Genomic DNA, 19,523 nt, shown 5'->3' with positions numbered 1-19,523 from the left:
ACTTCAGACCATACTACAAAGCTACAGTAATCAAGACAATGTGGTACTGGCACAAAAACAGAAATACAGATAAGTGGAACAGGATAGATAGTCCAGAGATAAACCCACACACCTATGGTCAACTAAACTATGACAAAGGAGGCAAAGATATACAATGGAGAAAAGACAGTCTCTTCAATAAGTGGTGCTGGGAAACTGGACAGCTACATGTAGAAGAATGAAATTAGAACACTCCCTAACACCATACACAAAAATAAATTGAAAATGGATTAAAGACCTAAACATAAGGCCAGACACTTTATAAAACTCTTAGGAGGAAAACATAGGCAGAACACTCTATAACATAAATCACAGGAAGATCGTTTTTGACCCACCTCTTAGAGGAATGGAAATGAAAACAAAAATAAACAAATGGGACCTAATGAAACTTAAAAGCTTTTGCACAGCAAAGGAAAACATAAACAAGATGAAAAGACAACCCTCAGAATGGCAGAAAATTTTTGCAAATTAAGCAACTGACAAAGGATTAATCTCCAAAATTTACAAGCAGCTCATACAGCTCAGTATCAAAAAAAAAAAACCACCCAATCCAAAAATGAGCAAAAGACCTAAATAGACATTTCTCCAAAGAAGACATACAGATGGCCAAGAAGCACATGAAAAGCTGCTCAACATCACTAAGTATTAGAGAAATGCAAATCAAAACTACAATGAGGTATCACCTCACACCAGTTAGAATGGGCAAATCTACAAACAACAAATGCTGGAGAGGGTGTGGAGAAAAGGGAACCCTCTTGCACTGTTCATGGGAATGTAAATTGATACAGCCACTATGGAGAACAGTATGGAGGTTCCTTCAAAAACTAAAAATAGAATTACCATACGACCCAGCAATCCTACTACTGGGCATATACCCAGAGAAAACCATAATTCAAAAAGACACATGCACCCCAATGTTCACTGCAGCACTATTTACAATAGCTAGGTCATGGAAGCAACCTAAATGCCCATCAACAGACGAATGGATATAGAAGATGTGGTACATATATACAATGGAATATTACTCAACCATAAAAAGGAACGAAATTCGGTCATTTGTAGAGACGTGGATGGATCTATAGACTGTCATACGGTCAAGTAAGTCAGAAAGAAAAAACAAATATCGTATATTAATGCATATATGTGGAACCTAGAAAAATGGTACAGATGAACCACTTTGCAGGGCAGAAAGAGAGACAGAGATGTAGAGAACAAACATATGGACAACAACAGGGGAAAGTGGCGGCGTGGTGGTGGTGTGATGTATTGGGAGATTGGAATTGACATATATACACTAATATGTATAAAATAGATAACTAATAAGAACCTGCTGTATAAAAAAATAAAATAAAATTCAAAAAATAAATAAAATAAAATTGGTTGTGGTGATGGTTTCACAATGTAAATGTAGTCAAAACCAATGAATTATATACTTTAAATAGGTAAATTGTATGGTATGTGAATTATATCTCAATAAAGCTGTTACCAAAAATATAATAAATAAATAAATAAAACAAAGGAAGGAGTAGAGCATGACTACAGGGGAGCTATTTCAGATTTGGTGATAATTTCTCTGAGGTGGTAACAACATTTCAGCAAAGATGTGAATAATCAAAAGTAGAAAACTATACAAAGATGTAAAAGGGGGCCTTCAGAAGGAAACAAGTGTAAAGAAACTAAAAGGAAAACATCCTGATATGTTTGAGAAATAGCAAAAAGGCTGATGTTAGTAAGTGAATAAGTGGTAGGAAATGAGTCCTGAGAAGCAGGCAAGGCCCAGATCACACACAGCCTTGTAACACATGATAAGCAGTTTGGGGAGGTAATGGGTGCTTCAAGCAAGATAATGACATGATTTGATTTATATATACTAAATGCCACGGGGAGAAGAGACTATAAGGAAAGCCCTCCCCAGGCAGATTGTTCCATATGTTTGGAAAGCATTTCTCTGGGCTTTATCCAGGGGACAAACACCAGAAGCTCAAAACAGAGCAAGGGTGGGGAAACTGATGAATGCTCCAGGCACTCTTCTGTTCTTCATATTCACTTACTTGGAGTCTGGTATATTTCTGAAACTTCTACATATACTTTCCGATGTGATTTCTTCTCCTAGTTTCTCTATCAATCCAATCTCACTGTTTTCTATCTTTCAGAAATTCACTGAAGTCTATCAGCTGATGGCAATCTTTGTCAAGTACTACCTTTAAAAAAACTTACCTAACTTATCTACTAACACATTCACTCAGAGTCCTCTGTACTCAAGAGTCCTGCTAAGTAGACACAAATATCCAGCAGACCTGCACGCAACTGACCTCCTTTAAGGCTCCCTTGAAAGTAACCCTAAGAGAGCCTTTTAGCTCTCACAGTTCAGGCATCAGCACAAATCACATTTCTGTGGCCAAAAAAACTGCAAACAACCACACCTTCTCTGCTGGACTTCCTTTGGAAGGACAAAAGCCATCACCATGTTGGTTAACTCCCTCCATAAATAAACAGCCCAAACAACTGACTGTGGTAAAGTTGGTGAATTCTTCTGGCTACTTTATTTGGGAGGCATGACTAACACATCATGGTACTGTCAGCTGCAGGAATATTTATAGCAACTTTACACTAAAGAGAATACTATCAGAACTTACTAAGAATTTTTTTAAAAATACATTTAGGCTGTACCAAATTCTTACCAGGAAAGGATATTTTATCAGGAATAGATTCTCCAAAAAGAACTGTTTTTACAATTTCTAACCTTACTTCTTGGAAAAATCATCCTTTGAAGTTGTCTGTAAAATTATCCTTAATAAAAATTAACACAGGGCTTCCCTGGTGGCGCAGTGGTTAAGAATCCGCCTGCCAATGCAGGGGACACAGGTTCAAGCCTGGTCCGGGAAGTTCCCACATGCCATGGAGCAACTAAGCCTGTGTGCCACAACTACTGAGCCTGTGTTCTAGAGCCCGCAAGCCACAACTACTGAGCCCGTGTCCCACAACTACTGAAGCCCGTGCGCCTAGAGCTCGTAGTCCACAACAAGAGAAGCCACCGCAATGAGAAGCCTGTGTGCCGCAACAAAGAGTAGCCCCCGCTCGCTGCAACTAGAGAAAGCCCATGCACAGCAACTAAGACCCAACGCGGCCAAAAATAAATAATAAAATAAATTAAAAAAAAAATTTAACGCAAACTTTTCCCCACAAGCTTCCAATAAAATTGGGAGATAGCATTCCACAGGGAAAACTCCAAAACCACAGTATAAAGTATTGAGAAGGAATGAGTTCATCTGAATTAGAGTGTCAAAATGACCTTAATAAAAATCCAACAGTTCTACTACATTCCTTCCAACGCTCTTTGGACCTCTCTTCAGTTTTTAGTAATGTGTCAGTCACAAAGCATATGAGTTTCTCTAATGCACGGAGATCCAGACTCCATAGAACTCTCAGCCTCCAAAACTTTATCTCCACCCTCCTTTAATCTAAAGTTAACATTTCTAAGAGAATCACATTTTTTTCTATAGGTGCTGTGGCCTGACACATGGTATACTCCAACATGAATGTTCTATAAATGTCTATACTACCCATTTTCTAAAGTCAAAATTCTATATAGCATTCTATCTATCCATCACATGTATCTATCAATCCACTCTCCAGTATTTGAAAAAAACTTACTTCACGCTATGTGGTACGCGGGCTCTCACTGCTGTGGCCTCTCCCGTTGTGGAGCACAGGCTCCGGATGCGCAGGCCCAGCGGCCACGGCTCACGGGCCCAGCCTCTCCGCGGCATGTGGGATCCTCCCGGACCGAGGCACGAACCCGTGTCCCCTGCATCAGCAGGCGGACTCTCAACCACTGCGCCACCAGGGAAGCCCAGAACTGAGTCTTTTGAAATGCATCTCTTTAAGCTGTCAGAACTATAAAATCTAGGTACAGATCTTTTATTAATATTTTACTTTGAATTTATTTATTCCTTCAAAAATCCATCAGCCAAAACACCATCAGACATAATTTCAGTGCTGTCACTCAGTACACAGAGTAAAGAACAGTAAAGTAAGTTTTAACACTTGCTATTTTACCCTTTTCAACATAATTCATCTCTGTAAGAGGCAGGCCTGGCAAGCTTGAAGCATGAACTCTGGAGTCTGACTCTTAGGTTCAAATCCCAGTTCTGGCACTGATGAGTGGTTGGGAGCTTAGACAAGTTATTTAACTTTTCTGAGCCTCATTTACTTCATCTGTAAAATGGTAAAAATAATAATTAGTGTTTTTCTCATAAGTTTGTCTTAGGTTTAAATGAGTTAATATCTATAAAGCTCTTAGAATAGTGTCTGGCACATAGTTAGGATGATATAACGGGTAAAGAAAAATAAAATAAAGAAATATCTTAGATATAAGCTAAACAGACTCAGGACAGAAATGTGGTCTTGAGTGAAAGTCAATTCATTAACTAGTTCCTCTTAGTTTTTCAAAGGGCAAAATATTAAAATTATTAAAGGCAAGGTCCAGGGACTTCCTTAGAGGTCCAGTGGTTAAGACTTCACCTTCCAATGCAGCGGGTGCAGGTTCAATCCCTGGTGGGGGAGCTAAGATCCCACATGCCTCACAGCCAAAGGCTAAACAACCAAAACAGATGCAATACTGTAACAAATTCAGTAAAGACTTTAAAAATGATCCACATCAAAAAAAAAAAAACTTAAAAAAAAAACCAAAACAAAACCCAACAACAACAAAAAAGGTAAGGTCCAAATAACAAGAGATTCCTGTGGCAGATTAAACAAGTTGGGCCTGTAGCTGATACTCTTTGTCCCTGGCTTTGATTCCAACACTCTGCACAAGAACTTCCTTCCAAGTTCTCAAGGAAAGCTGTTTTCAAGCTCCTGGGCAATAAAACATTGAATATAAATCACGTCCTGTTACTTAGCAAATATGAATGCATCATGGTCACAAATACTTTCAGGAGATCCAACTGTGAGTTGTAAGTTATTAATAGTTAACATTTATGTAATATTTTTTATGGGTCAGGCACTGTTCTAAGTACTTTACATATATATTAACTCCTTTAATCCTCTCAATAAATCTATAAGATATGTACTATTTACTATTACCACCATTTTACAGATGAGAAAACTGAAGTGTAGAGAGTAACTCAAACAAGGTCATATACCTAATAACTCACCAACCTGGAATTCAAGCCCAGGCAGCCTAGCTTCAAAGCCTGAGGTTTTAAACCATAGCTTCGTGCCTCAGTACAGAACATCACAGACAGGTCTAATGATTTTAAAAAGCCGACCAAGTTAAAAATGTATGCTGGGACTTCCCTGGTGGCACAGTAGTTAAGAATCCGCCTGCCAATGCAGGGGACACCGGTTCGATCTCTGGTCTGGGAAGATCCCACATGCTACGGAGCAACTAAGCCCGTGAGCCACAACTACTGAGCCTGCATGCCTAGAGACCGTGCTCCGCAACAAGAGAAGCCACCACAATGAGAAGCCCGTGCACCGCAACGAAGAGTAGCCCCCGCTCACCGCAACTAGAGAAAGCCTGTGCACAGCAACTAAGATCCAATGCAGCCAAAAATAATCAATGCAGCCAAAAATAATTAATTAATTAATTAATTTTTAAAAAATGTATGCTATGTCATGCTACAGTCACCAATAGCCAGAACTCACAAGCCAGGTAATGAGAAGATACTAAGAAAGCCAGTTTTCTTCTTTATTCTTTCTCATTCTCGTTCTTCTCCCAGGCCTCTCAAATAAATATGAGTTAATACAAGGGAAATGCTTTAAATAGTGCCTGGCACATAGTAAGTGCTCATTACGCGTTAAGAGGAGGTAGTGGTAAAAACAGTAGTGTATGCCTGCTGACCCTGCCTCACTCTAATAGCTGTGATATGCTAGGAACTGTTGATATCTCTACCATCTTTCCCCCTTTATGATTACAGGAAATGAATCAGGATAATAAATAAATATAGTCCACTGTAACAAATCCTAATGACTCTTCAGTTGTGTTACTTTCACCTGACTATATACACAGGAACAAACTGCTTCACTCCTTGGCTCTCTTTTCTTGGTTTACAAAGACTGGAATGGGGCCAGAAAAAAGCAGAATAAAGCAGCTTTGTAACCTTTTGACTAGTTGCCAAGAGCAGAAGCAAGGTTTGTGAAAGGAACTTAATCAAACTAAACTTTGACTGTTAGATGAAACTAGAAAAAGATTCTAATGATAAAAGCTCTACACATGACCAAGCGTCGTCAACCTCATGATTCTGTAACACTGCAGTTTTTTAAATGATGTGCCTCGACAGAGTAAAGGACAGAGGTGACAGTAACAATAATTGGGGCAACAGGGTCTCCCTCTCTCAACTGTTCTGCACAATTATTTAGGCTAAAAGATTAAGAAAATCAAGATATATTTCAGTGAAAAAAAAAAAAACTAACAAACCCAAACATCTCCAACTCCCAAAAAACAATATTGGAAAAAATCTAGCAGTCACTAGAATTTTTCAAACTGCAGGTTCAACACCTTACTGGGTTATCATATCCATTTAGTGGATACCAACAGTTTGTTTTGAATGAAATGCAATTAAACAAAATAGAATAGAAAACATTACAATGCATCACCAATAGTAAAAATAAATATTGTTTCATGAAACATGTTTCAATTTTAAATACTAATATATACATATATGTGTATAAGTACTGGATGACAATGAAAAATGCATCTTATAGTGGGTTGTGATCAAAAAAATTTGAATGCCATTTTACCCAAAGATTTTAAGAAACTGACCAGGGACTTCCCTGGTGGTCCAGTGGTTAAGACTCCGTGCTCCCAATGCAGGCGGGCCGGGTTTGACCCCTGGTCAAGGAGCTAGATTCCGCATGCCACAACTAAAGATCCCGCACACTGCAACTAAGACCCCGTGCAGCCAAAATAAATATTTTTTAAAAATTAAAAATAAAAAAACTGACCAGTCAAAAAGGAGGAAAATATCCACTTCAAGCTACATATGAAAGAACACTCAAAGTTTTAGTGGTTCTCTAAATTAGTTTTTTAAAGGCAAGCCTCTGAAAATGAACAAAAAAGGAAAAAGGAACCATCTGGGTAAGAATCAATAGTTTACCATAGTTATTTCAAATAAACAACAATTTCACTGAATGAGAGGTACAAACACTAAATAAATATTACTAACAGGAGATAAACAGAAATGAGACAAAGCAAAGATTTTCAGTTCATCTAGCTATTAAATACCACACCAATATGACAGATGGTGCATAAGCAAAAGCTCTAGCACTCACTCTCAAGAACACTTATTTTTTAATGTTATCTAATTACTGCTTCCTAACCTACAGCAAAGTTAAGAATTGATGAAAAGGAAAAACAGATTTGAAAAACTCAGTGAAGTAATAACACACTGATTACTAGGGTATGATTTTTAATAAGACATGTATGTACTATTTTATATCCTAAAATGTTTTCTAAATTCTGAAATATTTCAAGAAAAAAACCATACACACGCATTTTGGATTATGCTGTCAGTAAAGAGAGTGAGATTATCATATTAATATAATCAATCTAGTAGGAAAAAATTAACATCGTGTGCTAAATTAAAATGCCCTCTTATTTTGAAAAAAGGAGGAACAACAGGTGAATCTGACCTAAATCTTTTTCAACTACTATGGAAACTAAAGAATAAATTCAATTCCACCTAAGAGCTAATCATTCTAATTTATTCCCATAGTAACAGTGCTGATAGCAACAAACTGCCAATTTTCCTAAATTCAGTAATTGCTACATTATTAAATTTCAGGTGAAAGGAAACTATTGAAATTTTAGAAAATAAACTGATTATCAAACCCACGTATAAAAGAGAGTTGCTTCTGAAATAAAAATCAAATGTTTAAATCAAAGTAAAGAACATTCTAAATACCAGTAAGTAAATCATCATAGCAAAGCTTACACTTTTCACCTCAATAACAATACTTTTCCGACAGAGCAAAAAAAATTCAAGACAAAAGCTACTATTAAAAATCAGTGCACTTAATTAACATGTCTGAATTAATAAAGGGGGGTTAATAGTATATAAGAATGAAAGTAAGTAGTATCCCTAACCAAGTGTCACTTCTGACCAGAAACAATGGTAGTTTTTTTGTTAACCAGATTCCATGATTCTCAATTGTATTCAAAAATACTCAGAAAAATAACTTCTCATCACATGTAAAGTCCCAGGCTCTTCCATTAAGCTGTACTCAACTGATATAAAATCATCTCCTTCCCTTAGAGATGCAACAAAACTTTTAAATCTGGAAATTATAAAAGTACAAAAGAGTAATAGTAATATGATTAACAATATTCTAAATGATTATTTGCATTTTTATTTAAAAAGGAATTGTTTTATGAAAGTACACCTCCTCTTTTCTAAAGTGAAAATAATAAGACTAATTTAAATATATTACTCTAAACATGGTAGTCCTAAAGAAATGGATGCACTTAATTTTGTACAAATTTCCAAATCTCGAAATGAGACTAGAGGTAAGTCAGAAATTTCAGCTTTAGTCCTCTGTTTTATATTTCAAAGTTGTTAAATTCTGAAATATTTCAAATCTCGAAATGAGACTAGAGGTAAGTCAGAAATTTCAGCTTTAGTCCTCTGTTTTATATTTCAAAGTTGTTAAATTCATATTGGGGACAGTAAGATTTCAGAGTTCAAGACTATTACATAAATTTATTTAATATTCTGCAAATCAGATAAAGGGAAAAAATTAATGTCAAGGGGTAAACATTTTAGTAACACAGAATGCATTTTATTAAATAAACTGCCTTTTCTCCAAATAACTCAAAAGTAATTAACTTCCATATGATAATTTTTTTAAGGGAAGGATATGGATATTACTTGCTTTCTTAATAGGTGGTTTTTGCCATCTAAGAAACCTAGGTAGTAAAGGGTTTGCAATTTGCCTTAAGCCAGCATTTATAAAAGGACCAGGTAAAACCCCTCTCTAAAGTTCCCAACCAAATGCAGTATTCTTCTGTGTTTCAGAGAAATTGGATTCTTTAACTGTTTTAACCTATGAAGGAAGAAATCATTAAACTAGTAGAACTTTGTACAAAAAGGTCATGAACTCTGGAGCTAGAAAAACTAAGTTCAAATCCACCTCTCCTGCCAACTAGCTGTGTTACTTTGGGCAAATTGTGTAACTTCTGTGCCTTGGTTTTCTCATTTGTAAATGGAGATAAATATAGTACTTACTTCATAGTGTTGTAAGGATTAAAGCGTTAATACTATATGTAAGCCACTTGGTAATTCCTGGCACAGAGTAAGTGCTACACAAAATGTGCTTTAAAAAAAAAATTATTGCTTTACCACTACAGATTTTTACAGTTCAGTTGTGAAAAAGTTTCCCAAATGAAAATTATTTAATTGTATGTATAAAGAATATGACTTTATTTATATTAATTAAGCTGTGATACAGATTAATGCAAGAACCTTAAACTCAAATAATGAAAAGAAATCACTGAGTGTTTTGAAAATCATAAAATCTAGTTAAAAAAATCATATGCCATTGTACTGATAAGAACTGACACCTTCTTAGGATTAAAGCTTATTTTCATTCTAATATGCTGTCTTTTTTTTCCCCTACACCCTAGTGATGCAGGTTATGTTTAGTCTTATAGTTTAATTCAGATATATACAAATAAAGTCAAATTCAGAATCTAAGTGTAAATGTCAGCCTTGTATAACGTCACCTAGTTCATATGAACTGTCTATATATGTAATATAACTGTACATAGTAGGTATCCATAAAAAATTTGCTGAAAGGAATGTATTACAAAGATTATTACTATTTCCTAACTACTATAAAACTATTTGTTTTTATTTCCTAGGGAATAAAAACAAATCTAACTAGTACAAATATTAACCAAGCTAATAAGTTAAAGTGCATCCAACACAATCTGTAGCAAGATATTTAAGATATTAAGCACTGACCGCCTTGGGCTAATCTGTTAATTAACTTACAATAAGTCAGCACTATCTACAGTTCCTCTTCTGGTTTAAAATACTACTACATATTTAAAAGGGGAAAATAGCAAAGATAAATTTTATGAAGCCCATATTTCAAATATCCTTTTTAATATACTATAAATAATAGAGAAAATACCCTAATTATTTCTACATTTAATAATTAGATACCCTAGGACTTAGGTTAATGGGATCAAATAAAAATATCAAGATGATCATGTCGCTACTGTTTGCTGTGTTCTCTGCCAATAAAACATATCAATAAGGCAGTTTTTGCTTAAGCCATATATTCTGTACAAGAACATGCACCTGTATTTTTAAGTTAATCCGCAGATTAAAAGTCCACATAAAAAAAAAAAAAAAGTCCACATATTTTTCACTTTACTATAAATATTACAATTCGGTCCCTTGGTATAAACCCAATTAAATGAATGTATGGGAAAAAAAACTATTCTTAATATCCTTAAATACATTTGGAACTATTTCTATGTTGAACTATATTCTATGTTGAACAATTCTGAACTATTCTTCCTCCATTTAAATCACAAAGAAGTTAAAATATCCTGCTATTATATGCAGAACACAAAATCTTTTAGACAACTACCAAAAAAGAAGTTCTATGAGCCTTCTGTCTGTAAACAAAACAAAAAGAATGAAGTCATGGGGTGACTTAGGCAGATCACAGAAACCATCATACCGCAAAGTACAAATGACCAGGACACTGTAAAAATTAAAAATTTTTAAAACTGAATTTTCCTTAAAACATATCCTAGGGTTCAAGGATAAAAATTAAAACATGTAAAACAGGGGCTTCCCTGGTGGCGCAGTGGTTGGGAGTGCGCCTGCCGATGCAGGGGACACGGGTTCGTGCCCCGGTCCGGGAAGATCCCACATGCCGCGGAGCGGCTGGGCCCGTAAGCCATGGCCGTTGAGCCTGCGCGTCCGACAGGCTCCGCAACGGGAGAGGCCACAACAGCGAGAGGCTCGCGTACCGGAAAAAAAAAAAAAAAAAAAAGTAAAGTAAAGTAAAGTAGCAAGTAAAATGACAAAAAATAACAATCAAACAAAATCAAACAAAAAAACCCTGCAGGCATAAAACTAATATGCATAAATGTATTTTAAATTGAGCCATCAGGGTTACAAACTAAGACTTTGCCAAACTAAAGCAGAAATTTTTATAGAAAACCGACAGTCATTCCTCTCCTGAGCTTTAAAAACACATACACTATGTTGTCTCTAGTGATATTTTTTTTCCTTTGGCAGCTAAGCAAGAGGTGTAGGCTTTTCAGTAATCAGAAAGTCTATCACTGTTCTGTACAAACAGGACCATGAATACAACTGCTCCAATGAGACCACAGGATGTTCATTTCATGTAAGAGCTTTTATGCAGAATTTGTATCATAATAGGCCAAAGAGATTTTAGAAGAAAACAGAGAGAGAAAGAGACTGTCTAAGACTTCTCAATTTCGATTTGTGTACAACACAGTTTCTTTCTGGAGTCCCTCTTTAAAGGCAAAATGACTTCAGCCTTGAATTTTAAATTCTGCATCATAGATTTCTTAACCTAAAACGTTTATTCCTATGACATAAATTTATTGAAATGAACCACTAAATACAATATTGTGCTCTCCAGCCTACAGCTTTGAAAGAACTAAAACCCGTTTCTTTACATGAACAGGACTTATTTGTGGAAAATGACCTTGGGGAAAACACCACCAATTTAAACCCTGATTTCCGTATTTTGTAAAATAAAGGGATAAGTCTGAACGCTTAAGGTTCCCTCCAGCTGTGAACTACAGAAATCAATCTAGATTTAAACAGATATGCTGAAGAAGTAAAAAGTTCAGAAATCAAAAAGGTTGCAAGAGGGCCTTGCATCAATCCAAATATGGGTATTTACAAAAAAAAAAAAAAAAAAAAGAACCAGCCTGGAGGTAAGAAAACATAGAGTGTCAGCCCATAGTCATTGGGGTTAGTTTTTAAAGATTGGGAAATGATAAGGCCAGGATGAACAGAAGCTAGAGTTTCCAATGTAGGTGCTGGGGAGGAAGTACTAGCAAGGAGGTTTCAAAAGGGCTTCCCTCAGCAGTGAAATAAGTCCTGAAAGCCAACCAGAAGGGTCCTTCTCTGTGGCTTCTAGGACTAATACGGCCAAGCTCCAAAGTCCTTTGCTAAAAATAGCTGAAGGGATCAGCTCAATTTTGGAATACGCCAAGGTCTATGCTATGCTTGCATATGTATATGTCTCATATAATGAGGGAGACTTTTCTATAACTTATTAGTCAAAAGAAAAGCATATGCTAAAAGCTGTATTTATTCTGTTCACTGAAGTAGTAAATTTTAGAGCACAATTTACATGAGAATAGAAACTGATCACACAAAAACATTTGTAATCAAATGCTAGACATACACCATAAATACTGAAAAGACAAAAATAAAAATTTTCCAACTCTGTGTCTCAAAATATACCTCAGATAAAAAATTTTGGAAAACAGGACACTAACCGTTATTAAAACTAATCCCTTCATTTTAGAGATGACTAAAAGCCTACAGAGACATTTAAGAAATATACTGAAGTCTCAAAATGAGAAAAAGATGGTTTTAAGGCGGTGAAAACAGTAAAGAAAAAAGAGTCAGAAGAATATGCTAAGTAATAAAGTAATGTAATGTCTGGTCTATGAAGAAACAAGAAAAACAGAAAACTTGTCAATACAGTAACAATGAAGAAACAATGTATAAGAAGCAAAGATAAAGATACACATGCACACTGAGTTCAACTAAAGAAAATGTACTTCGAAATTACTATAATGAATTCTTTAGCAGAAATTTTTTCAGTAACAGTACACTAAAATTTTTGGCAATAAGCTTAAAAATCTGGAGCTAATAATCTCCCAAGAAACTCTGTCCTCCGTCATAGTAATTGTCCTATTTAAGTAAAGCCCGTGCAGAAAACAGAGCTGATCATCCCAGAACATCCGCATTTTTGCCTCAGCTGTGCATATATCCATTCTCATGGGATAGAGAACAAGAAAACGACAACGTCCTCATGACCTGTCGATTAACAAGATGACACAAGCCCAATCTGCCAGCAATTCCAAGAGCCTGCGACCCGTTAGCCTGCTCTAGCGAAAGCCCCCAAAACTGTGCTCCAGCGAAGAACTGGGAACGCCTTTGTTGTTCCCTAACCATGGAAACTACCAGAGTTCAGTCTAACCCAGCGCCTTAAGGAAAACTTCTTCCAGGCCAGGTAAATCTGCCCAGATCCGGGCTTGGGCAAAGGCCTCCTCTAGCGAAGAAAAGGAGGGAGAACCCCAGGCGAAGCACAAATGTCACCTACTCGTCCCGGGAAGGGTAGGGCTCAAGGATGAAGAAAGTTGGAGAACCAGGACCTAGGACCCCAGAGAGAGACAGGCTCAGTTTCGCAGTGGAGCAGGGTGCGCACAACGAGGAGGTGGGCCGTCCTGCTGGGTGAAAAAACAGCAAGATCCCAGGATCAACGGTCGGGGAAGAGAGGTGCTAAAGTGAGAGTAGGGGCAAAACCGAGGGGCAGTGGTTTAGGGAAGCGCTGAGGCAAGAAACCAGGGATTTTAAAAGGCGGATGAGGCGGAGGAAAAATAGCAAGGCAAGAGGTGAGCGGCGACAAAACAGGCTCAGCTGAGGGGAAAGAGGCGAGGCCGGCGTGGGGGGGAAGGAATGAAATGAGCTCAGGAAGCATTGCAGGGACAAGGGACAGGCAAAGAGAACCCCCACCCCACCCACAGGGACCGGGACAAAACTCTTGACCCGTCCCTCTACAGGCTGTACTCGACCGGCCGCACTCAGACCCTGTCGGCAGCGGAGACTCACCCAAAGGCTGCAGAGGCCCCACAGCAGGACATGGGGACCGGTCCAAACACACAGGAGAACCAAGAGGCTGCAGGAAACGGCGGCTAAAGTGTGACCCGGATGCGCATCCCTAGAAACCGGAAGTTGGCGGCCAGGGTCACCACACAATCCACACCTCGTTCCAACAGAAGCCTTTGGGCGCATGTGTCAGGCCTCATGGGGAGGGGCAGAGAAGCGCCTAGACCCCGCCCACTCGGCCTTCTCGTGGCCCCGCCCCTGGTTACGGCCCTGCTGGCCTCTCGGTGATGCTTGGGGCGGGAAAGTTGGTTCATGTGGCGCCTAGGTACCACTGAGGCCCAAGCAGCCCCGGCAAAAAAAAAAGTACTCAGCACTCATGTTTCAAGAAGGTATTTTAAGTTGCGTGTAATTCCTGTCTCTCTAAAGCGAAAGTGAAATGTTGGACGTATTTGGTAGATTTAGAAAAACTGTGGGAGGAAGAATCGCTAGGAAATTCTGGAAAGCACTTGGAGGGGAGGCTAGCCCAAGGTGATGGTTTTATTCCGGTATTAGTTTATTCCTAATATTGTATTGAGCTTCCAGTTAACTTCTGTTTCATGCATAATATTTTATGTAATAATTTTATCAGAAACAAGGTTTTTAAATGCTTCGTTAATGTTAAATTACTACCCTAATATGGAAAAGGAGCAGGGTTGAATTAAGGTTTTGTGGGGGCCTGAAGTTTATTCAATTCGGGGGCTCTCTTTAAGGAAACCCACAATTACAAATACAATATTAGGTCTAAAATTGAATCTTTAGTGTTAGCGAAGAAATCACAAATCACAAGTTTTTAAAATTTCATAAATAACACAAAATCCAGAAAAAATAAATGCTATTAGTTGATACACCTCTAAAGTACGTTTTTTTCCTACATTTTTTGGCTGTCTCTTCTTTGATCACCTTTTCCTATGACAATTTACTAAGTAATATCATTTACCGAGATCCTTGACTACTCTCTCTGACACCATACATCTAAATTTTGCAGGATCTACCTTTAAAATCTGTCCAGATTGCGACTATTTACTGCCTCTGTTAGTATAAGCCACAGTTAATGTGTGGCCGTTTGCTGCTTTTATACACTTGCCCTTCCAGGGTCTATTAACACAGCAGCAGTGGGCTCCTGTTAAAACCTTAATCAGATCAGGTTCCTCCTCCAGTGGATTCCTATTTCAAAGTGAAAACCAGAATCCTGCATAAGCCTAGAGGACCCTCAAGACTTGACACCCCCCCAGTACAAATAACCTCATCTCCTACTCTTTCCATTATCCCTCTTTTCAAGGCACATGGGCCTCTTTGCTATTCTTCTAACCTGCACATAGACTCAGGGTATTTGTGCTTGCTGATCCGTCCGCCCAGAATGCTCTTCCTCCAGATAACTGCATCTTTCACGCTATCACTTCCTTTACATCTTGGTTCAAATGTCACCCTCTCAATGAGAACTTTCCTAACACTATATTGAAAATTAAAGTATTACCCACAAAAATAAACTCAAAATGGATTAAAGACCTACATGTAAGGCCAGACACTATCAAACTCTTAGAGGAAAACATAGGCAGAACACTCTATGACAGCAAGATCCCTTTTGACCCACCTCCTAGAGAAATGGAAATAAAAACAAAAATAAACAAATGGGACCTAACGAAACTTAAAAGCTTTTTACACAGCAAAGGAAAACATAAACAAGACTAAAAGACAATCCTCAGAATGGGAGAAAATATTTGCAAATGAAACAACTGACAAAGGATTAATCTCCAAAATTTGCAAGCAGCTCATGCAGCTCAATATCCAAAAAACAAACAACCCAATCCAAAAGTGGGCAGAAGACCTAAATAGACATTTCTCCAAAGAAGATATACAGATTGCCAACAAACACATGAAAGGATGCTCAACATCACTAATCATTAGAGAAATGCAAATCAAAACTACAGTGAGGTATCACCTCACACCGGTCAGAATGGCTATCACCAAAAAATCTACAAACAATAAATGCTGGAGAGGGTGTGGAGAAAAGGGAACCCTCTTGAACTATTGGTGGGAACGTAAATTGATAAGCCACTATGGAGAACAGTATGGAGGTTCCTTAAAAAACTAAAAATAGAACTACCGTATGACCCAGCAATCCTGCTACTGGGCATATACCCTGAGAAAACCATAATTCAAAAAGAGTCATGCACCACAATGTTCATTGCAGCACTATTTACAATAGCCAGGACATGGAAGCAACCTAAGTGTCCATCAACAGATGAATAGATAAAGATGTGGCACATATATACAATGGAATATTACTCAGCCACAAAAAGAAACGAAACTGAGTTATTTGTAGTGAGGTGGATGCACCCAGAGTCTGTCCTACAGAGTGAAGTAAGTCAGAAAGAGAAAAACAAATACCGTATGCTAACACATATATATGGAATCTTAAAAAAAAAAAAAGGTTCTGAAGAACTAGGGGCAGGACAGGAATAAAGATGCAGACGTAGAGAATGGACTTGAGGACACGGGGAGGGAGAAGGGTCAGCTGGGACGAAGTGAGAGAGTGGCATGGACATATATACACTACCAAACATAAAATAGATAGCTAGTGGGAAGCAGCCGCATAGCACGGGGAGATCAGCTCGGTGCTTTGTGTCCACCTAGAGGGATGGGATAGGGAGGGTGGGAGGGAGACACAAGAGGGAGGAGATATGGGGATGTATGTATATGTATAGCTGATTCACTTTGTTATAAAGCAGAAACTAACACACCATTGTAAAGCAATTATACTCCAGTAAAGATGTTTAAAAAAAATTACAGTATTACCATCCTTCCTGCACTTCCTAGCCCAGTTCCCTCACAATTCTGCTATAATAACATTTTCCCGTCCAACAATTTGCTAGTGAATTTGGTTTAACATCTCACCCCCACCCCCACTGCCCTCCCCTTCCTCCCCCCACAAGAATGTTAGCTCCATGAGGGCACGCATGTATGTCTGTTTTGTTCACAGATGTATTTCAGTACCAGAACAGAACCTTGCATGTGGAGAGCACCCAATAAATGTTTGTTGACTGAAAGGATCAATTGCTCATTTACTTTGCTTTTGCTCATCCAAAACCATGCAAGCTGAGCCACCAACTCCACCAGGGGGAGTACATGAGTAACTAATGTGGTATCCCCAGAAAAGTTATTCCTAAAGCATATACATACACATAATTCTAAAACACACCTCAAGAAAGCACACAAATACCTCCCCAGAGCAAAGAATGCTGGATCTACTATCAATAAAAACCATCCAATGTCTTCACAGTCCCTTAAGAATAAAATCCAAGCTCTTTATTATGGTCTACAAGGCCCTCTTGGCCTGCCCTTCCTAACTCTCTGATGTCATTTCCAGCCTCCCTTACCCTCACACACAGCCATCCTGTTCTTCTTTGTGCTTCTTGTACAAACCAAGCTTTCTTGCCTCAGGGTCTAAGCAAATACCCTTTCTGCTCTCTTTAACACTCTTCTCCAAACCTTCCAATGAATTTTTCCTTCTGCTACTTTCAGTTAAATTTCAGTTCTGAAGGCTTCACACAGGCCCCCCCATGACCCCTATCTCCTGTCTAAAGTAGCTCTTCCATCCCCTTCTCATACCTTATCTTTTCTCCATGGTCCCTATCACTATCTGAAAGTACCTTGTTTATTTATTGTCTGTCACTAGAAAGTAAGCTCCATGGGGGTCTATATCTCTCTTGTTCACTGCTGAATTCTCAGCACTAGAAGAGTGACTGGCATGTAGTAGGTGCTCAATAAACAAAACAAGTAATTACTAATATTTACTGAAGCTTTACTATGTGTTACTTACCATACACAGTAAAAATATAAATGCTCATATTTCTCTTTTAATCCTCCCAACAAGCTTGGGAAATATTATGATTATCTCCATTTTAGAGATGAGGAAACTGAGGCAGGGATAAGTTAAGCAACTTGCTCAAGGTCACACAACTGGCAAGAAGCAAACCCATGACATGAATCCAGGTCTGCAAGACTACAGAGCCCATGATTCCTCTCAAACTACAGGAAGAGCAAGTATGGATTCATTTATTTACTAGTTTCTTTTCTCTGACTTCAGACAACTGTGCTTGCTGTCATGGTCAGCAAGAGAGGAAATGTTTGTTCGGTTTTTTTTCCTGCCCTACTGCACTACTCCTGGGGACAGATATCAAGGAATATGCTAGGGACTTCCCTGGTGGTGCAGTGGTTAAGAATCCGCCTGCCAATGCAGGGGACACGGGTTCGAGCCCTGGTCCGGGAACATCCCACAGAGCAACTAAGTCCGTGCACCACAACTACTGAGCCTGTGTGCCACAGCTACTGAAGCCCATGCACCTAGATCCCGTGCTCTGCGACAAGAGAAGCCACCACAATGAGAAGCCTGTGCACCACAATGAAGAGTAGCCCCCGCTCACCGCAATTAGAGAAAGCCCGTGCCCAGTGACGAAGACCCAAGGCAGCCAAAAAGTAAATAAATAAATAAATTTATTTTTTTTTAAAAAGAAGTATGCTAAAAATACGGTTTTGCTCAAGCCGAGTTATAACTACCTAGATATTTGCTATAATATTTCTATAGATTTAAAATATTTCATTCAAATTTTAACACGAAAGAAAGGCTATTCAAATAGTGCAAAAGTATTATGGCCATGTCTTTCTAAACAAAAGCCAAAATGTAAATCAAAACACAAGCCTAATTACACTAAAACTATCTAAAAATAAGTTCTCTAAATTATATATTTCCATTAAAAAGACATAATGAATCAGTGTTTTGTAATAGTTATCAACTTAAACCCTCCTGATTGATCTGAGAGGCTAATGGTCTAGCTTTTGTTTCTGTTGACTTCTCCATGGTACTTAAGGCAATATCTTATTATGTACATGATAGTTGAGCCTCTAAAAGCAATCGATAGTTGATGGGATTGTAAAATGGTGCAAATGCTATGGAAAACAGTATGGCAGTTCCTCAAAAAATTCAAAATCAAACTACCATATGATCCAGCAATCCCACTTCTGAATATATAGCCAAAAGAATTGAAAGCACAGTCTCAAAGTGATATTTGCACACCCATGTTTCTAGCAGCACTATTCACAATAGCCAAAAGGTAGAAGCAACCCAAATATCTGTTGACAGATAAATGGATAAATAAAATAAGGTATATACATACTTTATTTTTTTAATATACTTTAGAATACAATGCAGCCTTAAAAATGAAGGAAATAGTGTCACATGATACAATATGGATGAACCTTGAGGCCACTATGCTAAGTAAAATAAGCTAGTCACAGAAGGACAAATACTGTATGATTCTACTTATCAGAGGTCTTTAAAGTAAAGTAGTAATTCATACACACACACACACACACACACACACACACACTCTCCAGTGGCTGGGGAATTCCCTGGTGGTCCAATGGGTAAGACTCTGAGCTCCCAATGCAGGGGGGCCAGGTTCAATCGCTGGTTGGGGAAATAGATCCTGCATGCATGCTGCAACTAAAGAGTCCGCATGCTGCAACTAAGACCCGGTGCAGGCAAAATAAATAAATAAAAATAAACATTAAAAAAATATACCAGTGGCTGGAGGGAGAAAA

The 19,523-nt window shown here is 38.0% G+C and overlaps 1 protein-coding gene across 7 annotated transcripts in view; it reads right to left on the bottom strand.

Annotated features, from left to right (window-relative positions):
- The window catches only part of EYA3 (EYA transcriptional coactivator and phosphatase 3), a 107,588-nt gene extending 93,537 nt beyond the window's left edge, over positions 1-14,051 (bottom strand). For 2 of the 7 annotated variants that reach the window (XM_067013820.1, XM_067013829.1), the window contains exon 1: positions 13,887-14,011. The gene's annotated coding sequence lies outside the window, so the exon portion shown is untranslated. Of the gene's footprint in view, positions 1-13,886 lie in introns of all 7 variants that reach the window. The other 5 variants (XM_059036184.2, XM_067013801.1, XM_067013788.1 and 2 more) reach the window with 5 other exon arrangements.
- Positions 14,052-19,523: the final 5,472 nt, after the last annotated feature.

Source organism: Kogia breviceps, chromosome 1 (genome assembly GCF_026419965.1).
Source record: "Kogia breviceps isolate mKogBre1 chromosome 1, mKogBre1 haplotype 1, whole genome shotgun sequence".
Taxonomy (NCBI): Eukaryota; Metazoa; Chordata; class Mammalia; order Artiodactyla; family Physeteridae; genus Kogia; species Kogia breviceps.
The sequence above is the reverse complement of the archived record's forward strand: the minus strand, read 5'-3'. Positions and strand labels throughout refer to the sequence as shown.